Source organism: Brassica rapa, chromosome A09, assembly GCF_000309985.2.
Source record: "Brassica rapa cultivar Chiifu-401-42 chromosome A09, CAAS_Brap_v3.01, whole genome shotgun sequence".
In the NCBI taxonomy this organism is placed as follows: Eukaryota; Viridiplantae; Streptophyta; class Magnoliopsida; order Brassicales; family Brassicaceae; genus Brassica; species Brassica rapa.
This window is the reverse complement of record NC_024803.2, coordinates 21,798,835-21,817,431: the sequence shown is the minus strand read 5'-3', so window position 1 is coordinate 21,817,431 and position 18,597 is coordinate 21,798,835. Positions and strand designations below refer to the sequence as shown.

At 41.0% G+C, this 18,597-nt stretch overlaps 1 long non-coding RNA gene across 1 annotated transcript; it reads right to left on the bottom strand.

The window, feature by feature from the left end:
• Nucleotides 1–4,291: 4,291 nt before the first annotated feature.
• Nucleotides 4,292–18,247, bottom strand: LOC117128190. The gene is made up of 3 exons (XR_004451411.1): nucleotides 18,124–18,247; nucleotides 11,414–11,421; nucleotides 4,292–6,329 (listed from the first exon to the last, which is right to left on the bottom strand). It is a non-coding gene; the product is annotated as an uncharacterized LOC117128190 (long non-coding RNA).
• Nucleotides 18,248–18,597: the final 350 nt, after the last annotated feature.

The window sequence follows — 18,597 nt, the reverse complement described above, 5'->3', positions numbered from 1 at the left end:
AAAGCTATGACTTTGGAGCATTTTGGAGACATTTCACCCGAGCTGACCACGTAAAGGTCGACGAGAGGAAGAACAATCGATCGATCCGCATCAGTGCTGACGATCGATACCAGGAGATGCCTCGACAGATGAAGATTTATATCGATCGATGTACACAAGTACCATCGATCGATGTCGAGACATCAAACACGCGACATTTTGGATTCAGCAGACTTAGAACCCAAGGCCAAGCCAAATTACCAAAATGCCCTGACGAGTTTTTAACCTAGTAGATTATGTACTGCCTAAGTGTTTTGACGGCAGAGGAGAGCTTTTGGTAGAGACCTTTTTGTTACAAGTTTTGGAGAGAAGATCACTTGTGATTGGAACTCCTTGTTAAAAAGGAAGACTACGAGTTTTCATCTCGTAATCTAACTCTGTGTGAACTGCTATATCTGTAATCTGTTTCGAGAGTTTTCCGCAATGTGTAAACTTGCGGGATTTCTGAAGATTCTCGAATATTGGCAAAGAGACAAATTTTGGGATCTCGTATCAGGGTGTTTGATACTATGCCTAGAGATGTTAGAGACCAGTGCGCTGGGTTTTGGGCAAGACCTAGGTTTACTCCTGGTTTTAGAGGGTGCGATGACTAATTCGACTTACGTATCCCGTTTCAGTTTCATCCTGATTCCATACCGATTTAAAGTCTGCGATAGGTTCTCGGCTTATACGACTTGTATGGTTGGAACCGAGCATCTCTCCAAGGATAATTTTTAAGCCTCCTGGAAGTGCTGACCAAAACTTTTGGGTTTCTTCTATAGCGCTATTATCCTTGTGTCGGATGTACGAGAGTCATCTCTACGAGATGGCTAAGTCTGTTTAGGACGTTGAGAGTTTGTTGTGATCAGCAACAAACTTAATGGTAAAAAATACCATTTCGAATCTTCGCGAAGGATATGTTTTGAGAAGATGTTAGTGCGTATGACTGTCTGGTCTTCCAAGAAAATGTTTTTATCGAGGAAGAAAATTTCGTCGAAGAATGAATCTTCAGGCGTCTGCGACGTCTCGCGATGCTGAAGATTTGTTATTTTTTCGTATGCCGTGTTTCGTGCTTGAAATATTTGCGGGCTTGAAGATGTTTCGCGATGTTGCAAGGGTTTAGTCTTAGCCCTGCGTTTGAGAAACGTTCTTGTTTGACTACGGATGTTCGCAGCAAAAATTGTTGTTCTTGTTTAGATGCTAATAATTTGATTTTCGATCGAGGAATTAGGACTGAGGTGTCGCGTCAATTTGTCTATGGGAAGAAGCGATTTCCTTCATAGTGCTTTGTGAAGTGTTGGCCTTCCGAGATCTATTTCGTGCATTTTTGAGGATGTTTCGTATAGCTCTAGAAGCTTTCTTACGAATTTTTCCTTACATGCCGCGTATTATGGGTAAAACATAGCAGGCTTAAAGTGAATTGTGGAATGTATCGAACTTGGTCGATTGTCGAAAAGTTTAGATTTTTCGTTAACTATTTGATTGTTAGGACTTAGTTTTGTTACGAAGAATTTATCATATGCTGATTGTGGGCTATACGATAATTTATCATATCATATAACCGGTTTTAAGAAGGTTGTAAATCAGTGATATGTATATATGTGTCAAAGTAGCGTTGTTTCTGCGGGTTTTACGAGAAACGTTTCTGCTGTGATTTTGATCTTAGGCGAAAGTTGCTTGGAGTTACTCATGGAGTGTTACCGAAGTTTATTTCAATACGAGTCTGGGGTGGTGGATTTTTGTAGTAAGAGTTCGAGTAGCTCTTGCTGTTGTTTACTTCTTTGGCCATTTCCAAAAAAGTTTCTGTTTCCGCCCTGATTTCTAAATTTCTGGAATCCGGTACCTCCGATGTAGTTCACATTTTCTTCTCCTTTCGTATCTGCTACTTCTCCTTCAGCTGAACAGACTTGCTTCCTAAGAAGCTCGTGCACCACATCTAACTTAGCTCTTACTTCGTCCATCTGTTCCTTCCCGATGGAGGCTACAGACTTCTTCCGTTCAGAGTCAGTGTTTTTGGTGCTGCTGCTGTTAGCAAGGTTTTCGATAAGTCTCACAGCTTCCAACGGATTCCGAGTAGTGAAGTTTCCTTCACTCGCCGTATCAAGGGCCATTTGATACTGTAAGGCGAGACCTCAGAAGAAAGTGCTTAGCAGCTGCACTACGTTAAATCCGTGGTGTGGACAGTCTCGCTGGATGAACCTAAATCTAATCCACGCATCTTTGAAAGACTCTCCAGCCTTCTGCGAGAATATGGAAATTCTTCAGCGTGCGCCTCATCGAATAAGTTTTGTAAGAAAGCATTCTTGATGTCGCTCCAGGATGTTAAAGATCCTGTGGGTTGCTGCCTAAGCCAGTGCATCGCTTCTCCATTCAGCGTGTATCTGAAGAGCTTGCATAGCAGGTAATCTTCAGGGACTCCTTCCATCCGAATACCAGCGATTAGATCCTCGAACCATTCCTAATGGTCCATAGGATGCTCGTGCGTTAACCCAGAGTAGGGTATCTGCGACACGAGAGTGTAGTATTGAGGCTTCAGCTCAAAATTCTGCTTATGGATCTCTGGAAGTCGAATAGCTGATCTGTTGGAATAGTACTCATCTGGGCGATTGTAGTCGGCCATTGGTTTCGAACGAGCGTCCTCATCTACAGGTTGAGCAGCTCCTGTAGCATCAGCATCAGGGATTACAGTTCCCTGAGCATATATTTTCTGACCTGTTGCATTATGCAGATGACCGGCCTGGTCATACAGGTTTCCGTTCTCGTCCTGAGTTAGAATAATAATGTTTACCATTTTTGACGACACGGTATCGATCGACGTACGCGGTGTAGTATCGATCGTTGTTGAATGATTGGGATCGATCGACGATGATGGTCTGGTGTCGGTCGACGGTTGGTTTTGCGTATCGATCGACGACGAAGTGGTTGCGTCGAGCGATGTGGAACGTTGACCTCTACGGATGGTGTGTTCCAAATGAGCAGGATCGTCTGAGTACAGCAAGTTTTTCTCTTTGTTGCATCTGGTACCGCTGGGCATGCACCTGAAAAGACAAGAAAAAGATTATTAGAAAGGGGGTAAAGAAAAAAAAAGAATTAATAAAACTAAATCTAATGGCGATCAAAGCTCCCCGGCAACAGCGCCAAATTTGATACCACTCAAATTACCCTAAAGAGTGTTACTCTCATCAAAAGAGGTTCAGATGTAGTACTTAGGGATCGAATCCACAAGGAGCTAGGGAACAATTAAATCTAGTGTTTATTAATTCTAAAGGTTGTAAATGTTTAAATGAAATAGCAATAGTAACAAGCGAGTAAATAATAAATGTAACTTGGTTGGAAATGATATTAGATACAGAGCCACTATTCATGTGTTGGAGATTATAATACCTATAGATGCCTAACTGTTGCATGCATGATATATTAGAGCTCATTCGCTTAACTCAGTGATCAGCTGTCGCATGTACCACTGGTTAACAAACTAGATCTCGTGTCTTAACGGTTAGTATGCAGACAACGAGAGAGTGTCGATCGATGGTCTATTAAGACGTCGACCGATACACCTTCGCCAACGTCGATTGATTGTCAGTTGAGGACATCGATCGACGGGTTCTAGCCAGGCCTATGTGCGAGTATGAAATGCCCTACTAAGATGCTAAATTGGCGGTTAGCCCTCTCTAGCAATCCTAATATGATAGATAGATGTCAGGATGGGATAACAAGGGTGCTTGAGTATGCAATCCTATGATCAAGCTCTAGTTAGCAAGGCTAAAACAAGCAATGAATACAAATCTATCATGAATATCACAACAAGCCAGATCTATAGTTTTGGGCTAATCCCACAAACTTATCTGAACCCTGGATCTAACAGTTGAACTACTCAGACATAGCAAAGCAATTCATATCAATAGAGAAATATAAACTCATAGAATAGATGAAAAGAAATAGAAACAAGGAGTTCCAATCACAAGTGATCTTCTCTCCTAATTGAAACTTGTAACAAAACTAGGTCTAGAAAAGCTCTCCTCTCTTCTGCCGTCAAAACACTTAAGGCAGTATATATTCTACTAGGTTAAAAACTCGTCAGGGCATTTTAGTAATTTGGCTTGGCCTTGGTTTTTAAGTCTGATGAATCTAAAATGTCGCGTCTGGTGTCTCGACATCGATCGATGGTACTTGTGTACATTGATCGATATTAATCTTCATCTGTCGAGGCATTTCCTGATATCGATCGTCAGCACTGATGCGCATCGATCGATTATTCTTCCTCTCGTCGGCCTCTAAGTGGTCAGCTCGGGTGAAATGTCTTTTAAGCTCCAAAATGCTCCAAAGTCATAGCTTTACTCCGAAATGCACCTGAACCTGAAAACATACCTAGAAGAGTAGAAACATAGATATATATATAGTAAAATACTTATATACCATGGATAAAAATGGGTCAAATCCAAGGTATATCAGATTTGCAAAAGAGTGAAGAGGATACATGATCCTGTGAAGATTATGGTTCCATGTGCAGTGTTTGAAGTTGAATCTCCTATCCCACCAGATAAAGGTGTGGATCTGAGTTCTTACATTGAGGTATTGAATGATAAACATCATGTAGAAGCTTCTCAGAGAGGGCTGCGATTTAGATATGAAGTAGATGAAGGGCCAGCAGAAGCACCATCGAACGACATCAGCAAATCAGAATTGATCGACACTAACACTTCATCATCGATCGACACCAGACGCGAATCAGAGCATAATGAGTATGAATTGTGTGGGAATATTTTTTATGGAGATACCACCACTCATTCAGACAAGTCTATGGGAAAGAAGGGGAGAAATTGGAAGAAGCGGAAACGAACCAAAGGAGGTTCTCAATTACCATTGACTCCTTACTTCTCAAATAGTATCAGAAAATCAAGAGTGCGCAGCAGATGCTTCTCACATCCATATGCAAAGCTTAAAGCACTCCTTATTGTTGAGATGATAGACAAAGGATAAAAGTCTATGGAGGAGGCTTTCACACAAGAATGATAAAGCTTCAAAGAGTAGACATTGAGACTTGGGTTGAAGCAAGTTCTCATTCTTATGCGGATTTAATCAGATCTCTAGAAGTCAAGCTAATTACTAAAAATAAGCGCTGAGTGGAAGGCAACCCACTGTTAGGTTTGTTTTAAATATGGTTTAATTTTCATTTATTACTGATTTTTCTTGTTTTCTAATGATTTCAGGTAAAAAAAAAAACCAAAAAAAAGTGTGCGAACAGTAACGACGGTACTGTAGCAAACACACTTTAGCAGCAATATCGACCGACATTGTAGCAGAAAATCGGGAGTTACTGTTCATCGAGAAAAAAAAAATTTATTAGTGAATTGGTTTTATTAGTAATATATTACTAACATTTAGACTTTTAGTGTTTTATTTATGTTAGGTACAAGGAAAAGATCCAAAGAAGACGAGTTTCCATAGAAATCGACGATGGCTAGCTAACATCGATCGACAGAGTATCAAGGGTATCGATCGCCACTTAACTACGTTGGTCAATATTCACATCAAAGTTAGTTAGATATCTAGAATAGGGACCCAAGTAAATGATTGCCATGATATCGACCGACGAGAACAAGTCGATATCGATCGACACTGCTACATCTTCCACGACCGATGACAACACGTTTACATCGATCGACATCGATCCACTCCGGTTAGGTATATAATTCTAACTTGTTAAATTGAGTACTTATGATTTATTTACACCATAACTCAGACTGGATATACACTGGTCACAGCGTTATCTAAGTCTGGGGGAGGTTCTACTGATATTGTGTTTTAGTTATGAAAAAAAAAAAAAAAAAAACAGATCCATGTAGACGATTGCTCAGATCATCGACCGATGAGACCATTTCGATATCGATCGACAACGCTTCATCAACAACGATCGATTGTCACTTCATAGTATCAATTGATACTGAGCAGGTTATCGTTCTTACTTGTTAAATTTTGTACTTCTGCTTTATGATTTTCACCTTACCACTAACTGTGTTACACTGGGGACAGTGTAATTTAAGTCTGGGGGGGGGGGGGGGGGGTTACTAACGTTTATCTACCTTTATGAGTCTTATTTAAAATATTTTCAAAATTTGTTTTTATTGAGTCAAGAAGGGGGTGATGATATATTTCGATTTATTACTTGTCATCTAACCACTCTTTAGACCAGTCTTAGATTTACTGACTGCAGAAGTACTAGAGATACTAAAGTGGATCAACCTGTCAACTATGTTTGCACTTGCTGAGAGTGTTTGAAAGAACCAAAGCTGACCTCCAACCTAATTTGACTTGATTTGCTTGTCTTGGGGCTTGGTATACAAGGAATCGGAATCCTCCTGCAAGTCTGAAAGGTAAACACTCATATGTGTTACTGGTTCCCTTCCTTCTCTCTCTTCGGCATCTCAAAGATATAAAGAAAAGATTGAAATGATTTCCTGGAAGAGGCAGAGGTGGTAGGAGTGTCTCCTGTGACCCCATTATTCGCTACACTTTGTCAAAAGAAAAAAAAAAGAAGAAAAGAGCATCATGTCAATAAGATGAACTCGATGTCTAATCAACATCGAAATTCATTGGGATTGAAACTAATAAAGAGATTCAGAGAAGAGAATAGGGAGAAGAAAGGAATCATATGAAACTACCTACTTGCTTGAGTTGAGTCCATGTGTTCCTTGATCGATACTCCCAAGGTAAAGCCTGCACTTTTATTTTATGCAAGAAATGAGGTTAGTAGAGGGGATTGTCAGACGGGATCTGTTGAGTTGTTGACTAGTTGAATTTGGTTGCTATACTAGGATATTGTATAATGTGCTTCTAAAGTTAGGATGTCTATGATTTGGTTTGCACTACTAGAAAGATGATGACTGAGTTTTAAAATCTTTTGTGTCCTTGCTGTTTTTAAACCTCTTTCAAAGAGACTGCCTGTTAGTTTTGCTTGAGGACAAGCAAAAGGGTAAGTCTGGGGGAGTTGATAGACCATATATTTTACCCATTTTTAATCATGGTCTATAAGTTTTTTAAAGTGTTTTAAGATACAATCATTATGTTTTGGAGTCTATTTAGAGTATTTACAGGTTCAGGGACGTTTAGGAGAAATATGGTAATTTGGAGTCTTTTGGAGCCTTTGGAGGTGCAAAGTTGCACAGATGGGTCAGATGTTTAATTATGGATGGAGACCTACCGACCGTTAGATTGAGCCCATATTTTCATACAAGATATAGCTTTGAGTTAGCTTTCCAATGCCACCGGTCTCAGGTCAATCAGCATCCTGTAGCAGAAGTTATGCATGTTTTACTGAAGAGTGGTCAGTCTGCCTCGCGAGAGGAAGCTGCCGAGAAGAGGAAGCCACGTCGATCGATGCAGCACTCTGCACGTTGATCGATGGAGATCCCAGATCGTGGGCCTTGCATATTTTATGACTGCGTGAAGCCCAGAAGTAACCACAAATTACCAGAATGCCCTTGGACGACCAGAAATCCTATTTATGTTATTTCTAAGCAATTGTTGACAGCAACGCTTTTTACACACTTTCTTTGATTCATAGTTTTGTTAGGAGAGAAGGGAGGAACTCCTACCAGAGTCCTCCTGGAACTCCTTTGGTTTTAATAATCTATTTCATTTCAGTTTTATATCTATTCATCTATGATTTCTGTTTTCATGTGTGAGTAGATCCACCTGTTAGATCCAGGGTTCAGATAGGTTTGTGGGATTAGCCCCATACAATAGACATGCCTTGTTGTGATATTCATGATAGATCTATACTTATTGCTTGTTCTAGAGTAATTAACTAGAATATTGATCATAGGATTGCATACACAAGCATCCTTGTTATCCCATCATGACATCTATCTATCAGATCAGGATTGCTAGAGAGGGCTAACCGCCAATTTAGCATCCTAATAGGACAAATCATCTCACGCATAGGCCTGGCTAGAACCCGTCGATCGATGTCCTCAACTGACTATCGGTCGACGTAGGTAAAGGTGTATCGGTCGATGTCCCAATAGAACCATCGGTCGACACTCTTTCGTGATCAAGATACTAACCGTTGAGACACGAGATCTAGCGAGTTAACCAGTGAAACATGCGACAGCTGATCACTGAGTTAAGCGGTTGAGCTCTAACATATCATGCATGCAACAAATAGGTACCTATAGGAATTATAATCTCCAACACCTGAATAGAAAGCCCAGATCTAGCAACCATCCTTCTATCGAACAACCCTTGCCAAGCTGAACAATTGACTTGTTCAACTTGTTTACTGCTTTGTTTATTTAATTGCTATTTTACTGCTTTATAATCTATTAGCCTAGTTTATTATAAATTGTTTAGATCTAATTGGTTCCCTAGCTCCTTGTGGATTCGATCCCTAAGTACTATAACTCGACCTCTTTTGATGAGAGTAACACTCTTTAGGGTAATTTGAGTGATATCAGCCTACCTCTTAAAAAAAGAACGATGAACTGATGATGTTGAGCCTCGAACTACTCGACGAAAAGAGAGAGGCCCTCGGCTAAGAAACTGGTCCTACCAGCAAGACGCCGCGAGGACATACAACAAGAAAGTCAGAACAATGACCTTCCAGCAAGGAGATTGGGTTCTACGACGAGTAGAAAAAACAACAGGGAACTCACCCCCGGGTGGGAAGGACCCTATAAGGCAATCTAGGTGCGGGGAGCAGGAGCCTACAGGCTACAAGATAGAAAAGGTAAAATACAACCCAACTTCTGGAACGCCCTGCCCCTCTGATATACTTTGGATTTGACCCGTTTTCATCCATGGTATATAGGTGTTTTACTATATATAAATCTATGTTTTCTACTCTTCTAGGTATGTTTTCAGGTTCAGGTGCATTTCGGAGTAAAGCTATGACTTTGGAGCATTTTGGAGCTTAAAGGACATTTCACCCGAGCTGACCATGTAGAGGTCGACGAGAGGAAGAACAATCGATTGATGCGCATCCAATGCTGTCGATCGACACCAAGAGATGCCTCGACAGATGAAGATTAATATCGATCGATGAACACAAGTACCCTCGATCGATGTCGAGACATTGGACACACGACATTTTGGATCCAGCAGACTTAAAACCCAAGGCCAAGCCAAATTACGAAAATGCCATGACGAGTTTTTAACCTAGTAGATTATATACTGCCTAAGTGTTTTGACGGCAGAGGAGAGCTTTTTGTTACAGTTTCACTTTGAGAGAGAAGAGAGAGTTTTGGAGAGAAGATCACTTGTGATTGGAACTTCTTGTTTTCATTTCTTTTTGATATACCATGATTTTCACCCGTTTTTATACATGGTATATAAAGGTTTTAAGATGTATTAATCATGTTTTAGAGTCTTTTCAAAGCAATTACAGGTTTATTCACCTAATGGAAGGAAATGATACTTTTGGGACATTTTGGAATACTTTTACGCAAGGAAAATCGATCGACGCTTGAAGAGCAACATCGGTCGATCATAGTCCCTTACCATCGATCGTCAAACATACATCTGCATCGATCGATGCCCAATTACACGAATTAGATCGCGAATTAAAAGATTTCATTTCCCATAAAATCTATTATTTGCAACTTAAGTCCCTAGCCGCCTGTTAGGATATATGTACTAGGGTTTTGTATCATTTTAGGTAGACACTTGCAAAAGACCTAGTTTGGAGAAGGAGCATTTTGGCTACCACTAGAATAGCTTAGGATTTGGAGAGATAGATCTGAGACTGCAAAACAGAGAAGATCTTGAACTCCTTTATTTCTAATACTCCATCTATTTGTATTCTATGTTTCATTTGAGTTTATTTCATGCCATCATGACTTTGTCTCTCATGAATATGTTTGAGTAAACCAATTGTTAGATTTAGATTTCTCACCATGGTTGAAATTATGTACTGCTAATATGACTATTAAAAAGGTGTTTTGATTGTTTTTTCATTTGCTTGTGAAGTTAATGCTAAAATTGAGATTGATCACCTTCATTTTAGATCTTAGGATTAACTGAGTCCAACTAACTGTTTCCCCTCAATACCTGAACCCACTTGCGTGATCTAACTAACTCAGGCGCAACGACAGTTGGCTGAGAAGGTTAGAGAACAAGTTAAACCCGTTCGCAAAGCTCGCTAGAATAACCATTGATCGACGCAACTATCGTTCTGTCGGTTGATCGTTACAAAGGTGTATCGGTCGATGAACATAAAGTCACATCGATCGACACTCTCTCGAGATTAAAATACGACAGTTGAGATCCGAGATCTAACGAAAATAACCTATCCGGTTAAACCATTGTTTAGTTCAAAAACCATCAAACCCTTTTGTCTAAACTAAGTGCATGTATTTCATACCTGAGATTTACCTGAATCTAGCTGCTTTCACATTCTTGAAACCAATTCAATTCAATCTATCGTTTCACTATTGTTTTCTATTTATCATTTACTGCTTTTAAAACTATTAAAACCTTTTACTACATCTGAACCTCTTTTGATGAGAGTAACACTCTTTAGGGTAATTTGAGTGATATCAAATTTGGTGCCATTGCCGGGGACTCTTTCTTATTACCATTATATTTAATTTAGAATTTAGTATAGACTTGTTACGAAAAACTTGCTAAAGTTTTCTTTCTTAACCTGTTACGCAGACACAAAGAATGGAGAACACAGAGCGCGACCAACCATCGATCGACGAAGACACGTTTCCATCGAGCGACATTGAGTCAAAAAAATCGACCGATACAGAGCTGCCGACATCGATCAATACCGCCCAGCCGGAAGCAGGTAAGTTTTCTCTTACCAAGCCCGCTAATGAGAAAGTAGTCCAAACTGAACTAAATGGTCAAACGAGCAATGAAGCTAGCCAAACTAAACAGGGGACTGAAATCCCTGTTAAGGAAAATCCCACCTTAACTAAAGGTGAAGATATACAATTGTCCATACAAGACTACCTTGATCCTGGTAAGACCTATTCCAATAGGTCCGCTATCAAAATACCAGGAGACGATACCAAGAAATCTAAGTTTAACGCAGATTACTACCGTATGGTTCGTCAAAACCCATTATGTGGATCCCTCCCAGAGCACCCACAAGATCATATTGAAACTTTGGAAGAATTAATACCAGATGAATATGATCGTTGCAAACTATTCTCATTCTCCCTTGAAGGAGAAGCCCTCAGATGGTTAAACTGTTTAGCAGCAGGATCACTCACTTGTTGGGAAGAGATTAGAAGTGCCTTCCTTAGAGAATTTTTCACTGATGAACGCTACTGGGAAGTAAGAAAGCAAATTTCTACATTTCGCCAAGGTCCACGCGAATCGCTTAAAAACGCCTGGGGACAATTCAGAGGCTATGAACTTGAATGTCCCCATCATGGTTATTCAGAACCACAACTTCTTAACATCGTTTATGGAGGTGTTAATTTGAGCTATAAAACCACACTCGATACAGTGATGGAAATTTCATCACTAGGTATCCCGAAGAAGCTAGACGCCTTATCAAGAATATGACAACGGGAAGATCCTATGAAAGGATGGATGAAGAGATAGGAAATTTCACAAGTCCAAAAGACAATTCTAATTTGATAGAAATTAAGAATTCCCTTAAATCCCTTCATTCCTTTCTTCAAAACAAACACCGATCTGATATAGCCCAGATCGACGACAACGCTTTGTCTGACACCGATGATTATTTGGATGAAGGAACAAACTGTTCCGATCTCTACGCTGTGCTTAATGTCGATAGCTTTACCCAAGCTTATGACACTACTGTAAAATCACGTACCGGAAGAGAGAGGTTCAATATCAGACAAGCTCTTACTGGCAACCGTAGGACAAAATCGGAGTTTTACGGAAAAATAAATATGGTTTACGTAGAATTAATGGAGAAAGCAGATTCTTTGGGAGAACTAATCCGAAAATTAGAAGGTCAAGTATCTGAGATTGCAACTGCCATAAAAAGAGATGCCGGATGTCTTCCCGGGAGAACTGATTTAAACCCGAGACGTCAAGGCAGTGCCGTAATGTTGTGCAGCGGGAAGAACCTCGCAGCAGATACGAGGAATAACACAGATGTTGGAAAACCTGACGACACTGACAAGACCGGAAAAAGCAACTCTCATCTTATTCTTCTTAACGATCTTGATCTAAATCCATCTCAAGAGAACCGGAAAACCACCGCTGAAAAGGCTAAGGAAAAGGCAATAGACTTAGAATTAGAAGAAGACACGGAGATTGAAGACGAAATCGATCGGCAGTACGGAACTGACGTTGATCGACCTGAAAGACCTACCATCGACCAACAACCTGAAAAACCCGTCGATCGACGGTCTACTCAACCCGAACCCATAATTGAAAGAGTCTATAGAACTCTACCCCCTTTTCCTCCCAAAACGCAAACTAAGAAATCATTAGAGAACGCGATCTGCAAGAAAGCCTTAGATAAGATTTCTGTTGAGATGTCCCTTAGTGATGCTATAAAAATAGCACCTTCAATTAAGAAGTATATAAAGGACATGACATCTCCAAACTACCCAATTACAGAACATAGCGTGATGATGATTTCAGAAGAAGTAAGTGCTATGATTAAAGGAGAAACTCCAACAAAGAGACCAGATCCTGGTACTTTTGTCCTAGATTGTAAAATAGAAAACACGCGTTTTCCTAGATCATTGTGTGACCTCGGCTCTAGCGTGAACCTTATGCCTTACTCTGTTGCAGTAACGTTAGGATATAAAGAGTTTATGCCAACTCCGATCACCCTGGTTTTAGCTGATAGATCTATTAGGGTACCCGAAGGAATTCTCGAAGATGTTCCCATAAAGATTAACGATTGCATCGTGCCTACGGATTTTGTTGTGTTAAAATATAGACAAGAACCCAAAGACCCCTCATTTTGGTCGGCCATTCCTAGCTACAGCTGGAGCAATCATTGACGTCAAAGAAGGACGAATTAATTTGAAATAGGGGATATCTCGATGACTTTTGATATGGAAAAACTGATTAAGCGACCCCTAATAGATGACCAGGCCTTCTACGTGGAAAAAGTTTCTGAGGATGAAAAAGACTCTTTCATAAACATGTGTTCAGACAACCCCTTAGAAGACACCCTTAACCACGTGGAAAATGAAATTTTCAGCATATCAGATAGGACAGACGATTACGTGCGACTAATGGACGTTAGCATAGAAGTTGCAAACGTAGAAGAAAATGATGACTCACCAAAGGTAGAATTAAAACCTCTACCTAGCGGTCTTAAGTACGGTTACCTTTATGACCAGTCCTACCCTGTTATCGTCAACGCCAATCTCACTAGCGGAGAACTTGCTTTATTACTGAATAAATTACGCAAGTACAGGAAAGCGATCGGATATTCTCTCGATGACATTCCTGGAATCTGTCCCGATCTTTGCATGCATCGAATCAACTTGGAAGATGACGCTAAAACGTCAATAGAGCAGCAGAGGAGATTGAATCCGAATCTAAAGGAAGTAGTTAAAAAGGAAATTATAAAACTCCTTGATGCTGGAGTTATTTACCCTATTTCGGATAGCAAATGGGTAAGCCCCGTAGATGTTGCACCCAAAAAGTATGGTATCACTGTAGTGAAGAATGAAAAGGACGAACACATTCCGACTCCTACCGTTACTGGTCATCGGATGTGTATTGATTATAGGAAACTGAATGCCGCTACTAGGAAAGACCATTTTCCCCTTCCCTTTATTGATCAGATGCTGGAGAGATTAGCTAATCACCAGTATTACTGTTTTCTTGATGGATATTCCTGACTTTTCCAAATTCCTATACACCCGGATGATCAAGAAAAAACAACGTTTACATGCCCCTATGGAACTTTCGCATATCGCAGAATGTCATTTGGTCTTTGTAACGCCCCGCCACTTTCCAATGTTGCATGATGTCAATCTTTACAGATATGATCGAGGACTTCATGGAAGTATTCATGGATAACTTTTCTGTCTACGGATCAGATTTTAAGAGTTGCCTCGTTAATTTATGAAAAGTATTGGAAAGATGCGAAGAAAAGAACCTTGTCCTCAACTGGGAAAAATGCCGTTTCATGGTTAACGATGGAATAGTGTTAGGACATAGGGTTTCTGCTGCTGGTATAGAGATAGATAGAGCTAAGATTGAAGTAATGACCAGTTTACCTCCACCCAAAACTGTTAAAGACGTACGAAATTTTCTCGGACACGCCGGTTTTTACAGGAGATTTATACTGGACTTCAGCAAAATCGCTAGACCTCTAAATAACCTTTTATGCAAGGATATTAAATTCGATTTTACTGCTGAATGCATGAAAGCTTTTGAAGATTTAAAGAAATCCCTTATCACTGCCCCCGTCGTACAAGCCCCCGACTGGAATCTTCCTTTCGAAATCATGTGCGATGCGATCGATTTCGCAATTGGAGCAGTTTTAGGCCAAAGGAAACATAAAAAGCTACATGCCATTTACTACGCCAGCCGCATGCTTGATGAAGCGCAACGGAATTACACAACAACAGAAAAAGAACTATTAGCTGTAGTTTACGCTTTTGAAAAATTCCGTCAATACTTGATTGGCTCACGAGTGATAGTTCACACTGATCACGCTGCCATCAAATATTTAATGCAAAAGAAAGATGCTAAACCTCGACTCATAAGCTGGATTCTACTACTCCAAGAGTTTGACATTGAGATTAAGGATAAGAGAAAAGTAGATAATGGAGTCGCTGACCATCTTTCCCGGATAAGAATAGAGGATGATGTCCCTATAGACGACTTCTTCCCCACAGAGAATGTTGCACACATAGATACATCTTTCGTCGGTCAAATATCTCTCACATCTGAAGATCTATCGATCGATGAGAGAGATGGCATATCGGTCGATTCACGTAATGATACATCGATCGATGACGAGACTGATGTAACTTCTCAACTCTCCAATAACCAAGATCACGAACCCCCGTCTATTAAAATAACCTTTAATTTACAAGTTAATGTTTCCGGTGATGAGATTAATCTCACACCTGAGGAATTATCACAACGGGAGGTAGACGCGATTGGTAGAAACTCAAATAACCGACCCTGGTATGCCGACATAGTTAACTATTTGGCAGATGAGGTTGAGCCAGACGAACTCAAGGGATATATGAGGAAGAAATTTTTCAGAGAAGTAAGACGCTATCATTGGGATGAACCTTACCTCTATAAGCATTGTTCTGATGGCATATACAGACGATGCGTATCCAAAGCTGAAATTCCAGACATTATTTACCAATGTCACGAAGCTGATTATGCAGGATATTTCGCTACCTTTAAAACGGTTTCGAAAATTCTCCAAGCAGGATTTTGGTGGCCGACCACTTTTCACGATGTCCACGCATTTATAACCCAATGTGACAGATGCCAAAGATGCGGAAAAATAAACAAAAGACACTAAATGGAACAGAAGTTCATTTTTGAAGTTGAAGTATTTGATTGCTGGGGTATCGATTTTATGGGACCCTTCCCGTCTTCATATGGAAACAAATATATACTAGTCGCTGTAGACTACGTATCCAAATGGGTCGAAGCAGTAGCTTCTCCTACCAATGACGCATCTGTGGTTATTAAACTCTTCAAGAGTATAATCTTTCCGAGATTTGGAGTTCCAAGAGTAGTCATTAGTGACAGTGGAACTCATTTCATTAACAAAATCTTTGATAGATTGCTTAAAAAGAATGGTGTTCATCATAGAGTAGCCACACCATACCACCCACAAACCAGTGGACAAGTAGAAGTCTCTAACCGGCAAATTAAGGAAATCTTAGAAAAAACCGTAGGAACCTCCAGAAAAGATTGGTCTAGGAAACTAGATAATGCACTTTGGGCCTACAGGACCGCCTACAAAACGCCGTTAGGAACAACACCATTCCACCTCCTTTATGGCAAATCATGTCATTTACCAGTCGAAATGGAACACAAAGCGGCTTGAGCTACCAAACTTTTGAACTTTGATATCAAACCAGCTGCAGAAAGGAGACTCATCCAGCTTAACGAGCTTGATGAAATCAGACATTTAGCTTTCTAAAATTCGAAAATTTATAAAGATCATATCCCGGTACTTCGAACCGGATGATCAAGTCCTCCTTTATAACTCTAGATTAACTTTATTTCTTGGAAAGCTAAAATCCCGTTGGTCTGGACCCTTCACCGTAACAAACGTTCAACCCTCTGGAGCTATCACCTTACAAAATGATAAAGGCCAGAAATTTACAGTGAATGGCCAACGAGTTAAGCATTATTGGGAAAAACCACCAGCAAAAGCGCCCATGGTCCTCGACCGACCCATCCTAAAGAAGCTCGGGATCGAGGGAGATATTCAGGACATGATCACACAGCTAGGACTCGGCACCATGCCCTCTCGCGCTTACGACCTCTACCCCGATCTCGTCCGCCAGTTCATGGCCACTGTTGAGGTCACCTACAGGACTTCATCAGCGAGGGTAGCGGGAGATGGTACTTTGACCTTCTTCGCCAGAGGGACACGCTACAGGATCACTATCACCGAGCTCTGCCGCATCTACGGTTTCGATGAGAGCGTCGCCTCCTACACGGTCCCCCCTTTCCCTCACCTCGAGAGATTCTGGGACATCGCCGGCACAGGAGTTTGGGACACAAACAGGGCCGTGCTATCAGACATCTGCCATCCTGCACTTCGCTACTTCCTACGGCTCCTTGCAAACATACTGGTTTGCAAGATGGAGTCAAACAAGGTCAGGATAAAGGAGCTCACATTACTTTTCTGCGCAGTGAATGGCGTGGTGGATTTGGTTAAGTTGAATGAGGATGGCGAAGTAAGCCCGCCGAACCTCGGAGCTGTCTTTGCCGCGCACTTGGTAGAGTTGAAGAAGAAGCCCTTCAACGGCAAGGGTAAGACGAAGGAGACAGTTGGGAGTCTTCTGACCCCGATTTTCCAGTACCTCGGCATCCGCCTCGACCCTCACTCTGCCGACCGCGACCACACCTTCCTCGACGAGCAGCACTTGGTGCACTCGCTATGGCTCGAGGAAGGGAAACTCGGCGTTTCAGGATCCGCGATGAGCATCGCCTTCTACCCCTACCGGATAGCAGGATCACTGATTTCGGAAACATCATGGAGCAGCTTCGATGCATGCCAGACGAGGCATTCCTCCGCAACCCCCCGGAATATGTCACGCCGACCTCCCAGCATTCGCCGTACCAAAGCTCAGGACGCACAGGCACCGCCTCTCCCCGACTTCCCGAACATACCGGATATCCCCATGCACGACCAGGGAGACATTCAGAGGTTCGTTGTGGACGCTCTTAAGGCAATCTGGGCTAGAGTGTCTTATCGGAGCAGGAGATCTACAGGAGCGCATGCACCAGCACCAGCAGCAGCACGCAGGGACCCTTCCCCGGAGTACGATGAGGCGACTAACGAGGACACCGACTAGTCATCATATCTCTATCTCTTATCTTCCTATTATGAACTTGTTTATTTATTTTCTGAACTTGTAGGATTTATTTTCTTAAACTTATATTTTATGTCTGAGAATGATTATTATTTCTTATGCTTGGATGTCTAACAGAGCTAACATTAGGCAGGAACTTCAAGTTCGACTCCAAGCACATGCAAAATATTTGTGCTTCGCCATCGATCGATTTGGAGAGGATTACATCGATCGATTCTCGGCGAGTAACATCGATCGATATGGAGAGGATTACATCGATCGAAGTGTAGTACGGATAGGTACGTCATTTTTACTCTAACATTCTCAAACATCTAACTTGCTTTTAAACTACCCTTGGGCACTTTGCTCCGAGACGGTGCAATTTAAGTCTGGGGGAGGTAGTTACTAACACCACTTTCTTGAGTTTTTGTCAAAAATCTTTTCAAAAATAATTTTATTGAGTCAAGAAGGGGATTATGAACTAATGATTTCTACCTGAATGTCTAACCACTTACTAGCACCATTCTAGATTTACTGATTGCAGATAATACTATAGATGCTAAAGTGGATCAACCAGTCAACTATACACGCATGCTAGCTTGTTAGAAAGAACCAAAGCTAACCTCCAACACTAACCTGACTTCACTGCTTGTCTTGGGGTTTGGTATACATGGGATCGGATTCTTCAGACAAGTCTGGAAGGTAAAGCCTTGTGTAGTAATTAATATATCACATTCCTCTCTCTAATTTCGACCCTAGATTAATTAGTAATTAATATTTCTATTCTAGAATTTTTTTTTTTTAAAAAGATCTATTGTTTATTTAGGATGAGTCTGAACAGGACTTGGTGGCTAAAATCATTAAGGCTTGATTCATAATAGACTCCGATAAAAGAGTTCGAAATGGGACTTGGAGGCGGCAATCTTCAAGGCTCGCTTTCGCAAAGAACTCTTGGATATAGGTCAAAAAGAAGTGAACAGAGCTTGGTGGCAACCACCATTAAGTTTTGATTCATGGAAGCCTGTCCAATCTTGGTCACCGATCCTGCAATGGAAGCAGACTTTGACTCAAGAGAAAAATTAGAGAGAGAAGAATTAGGAACTAACTTTTACCTGCAGTT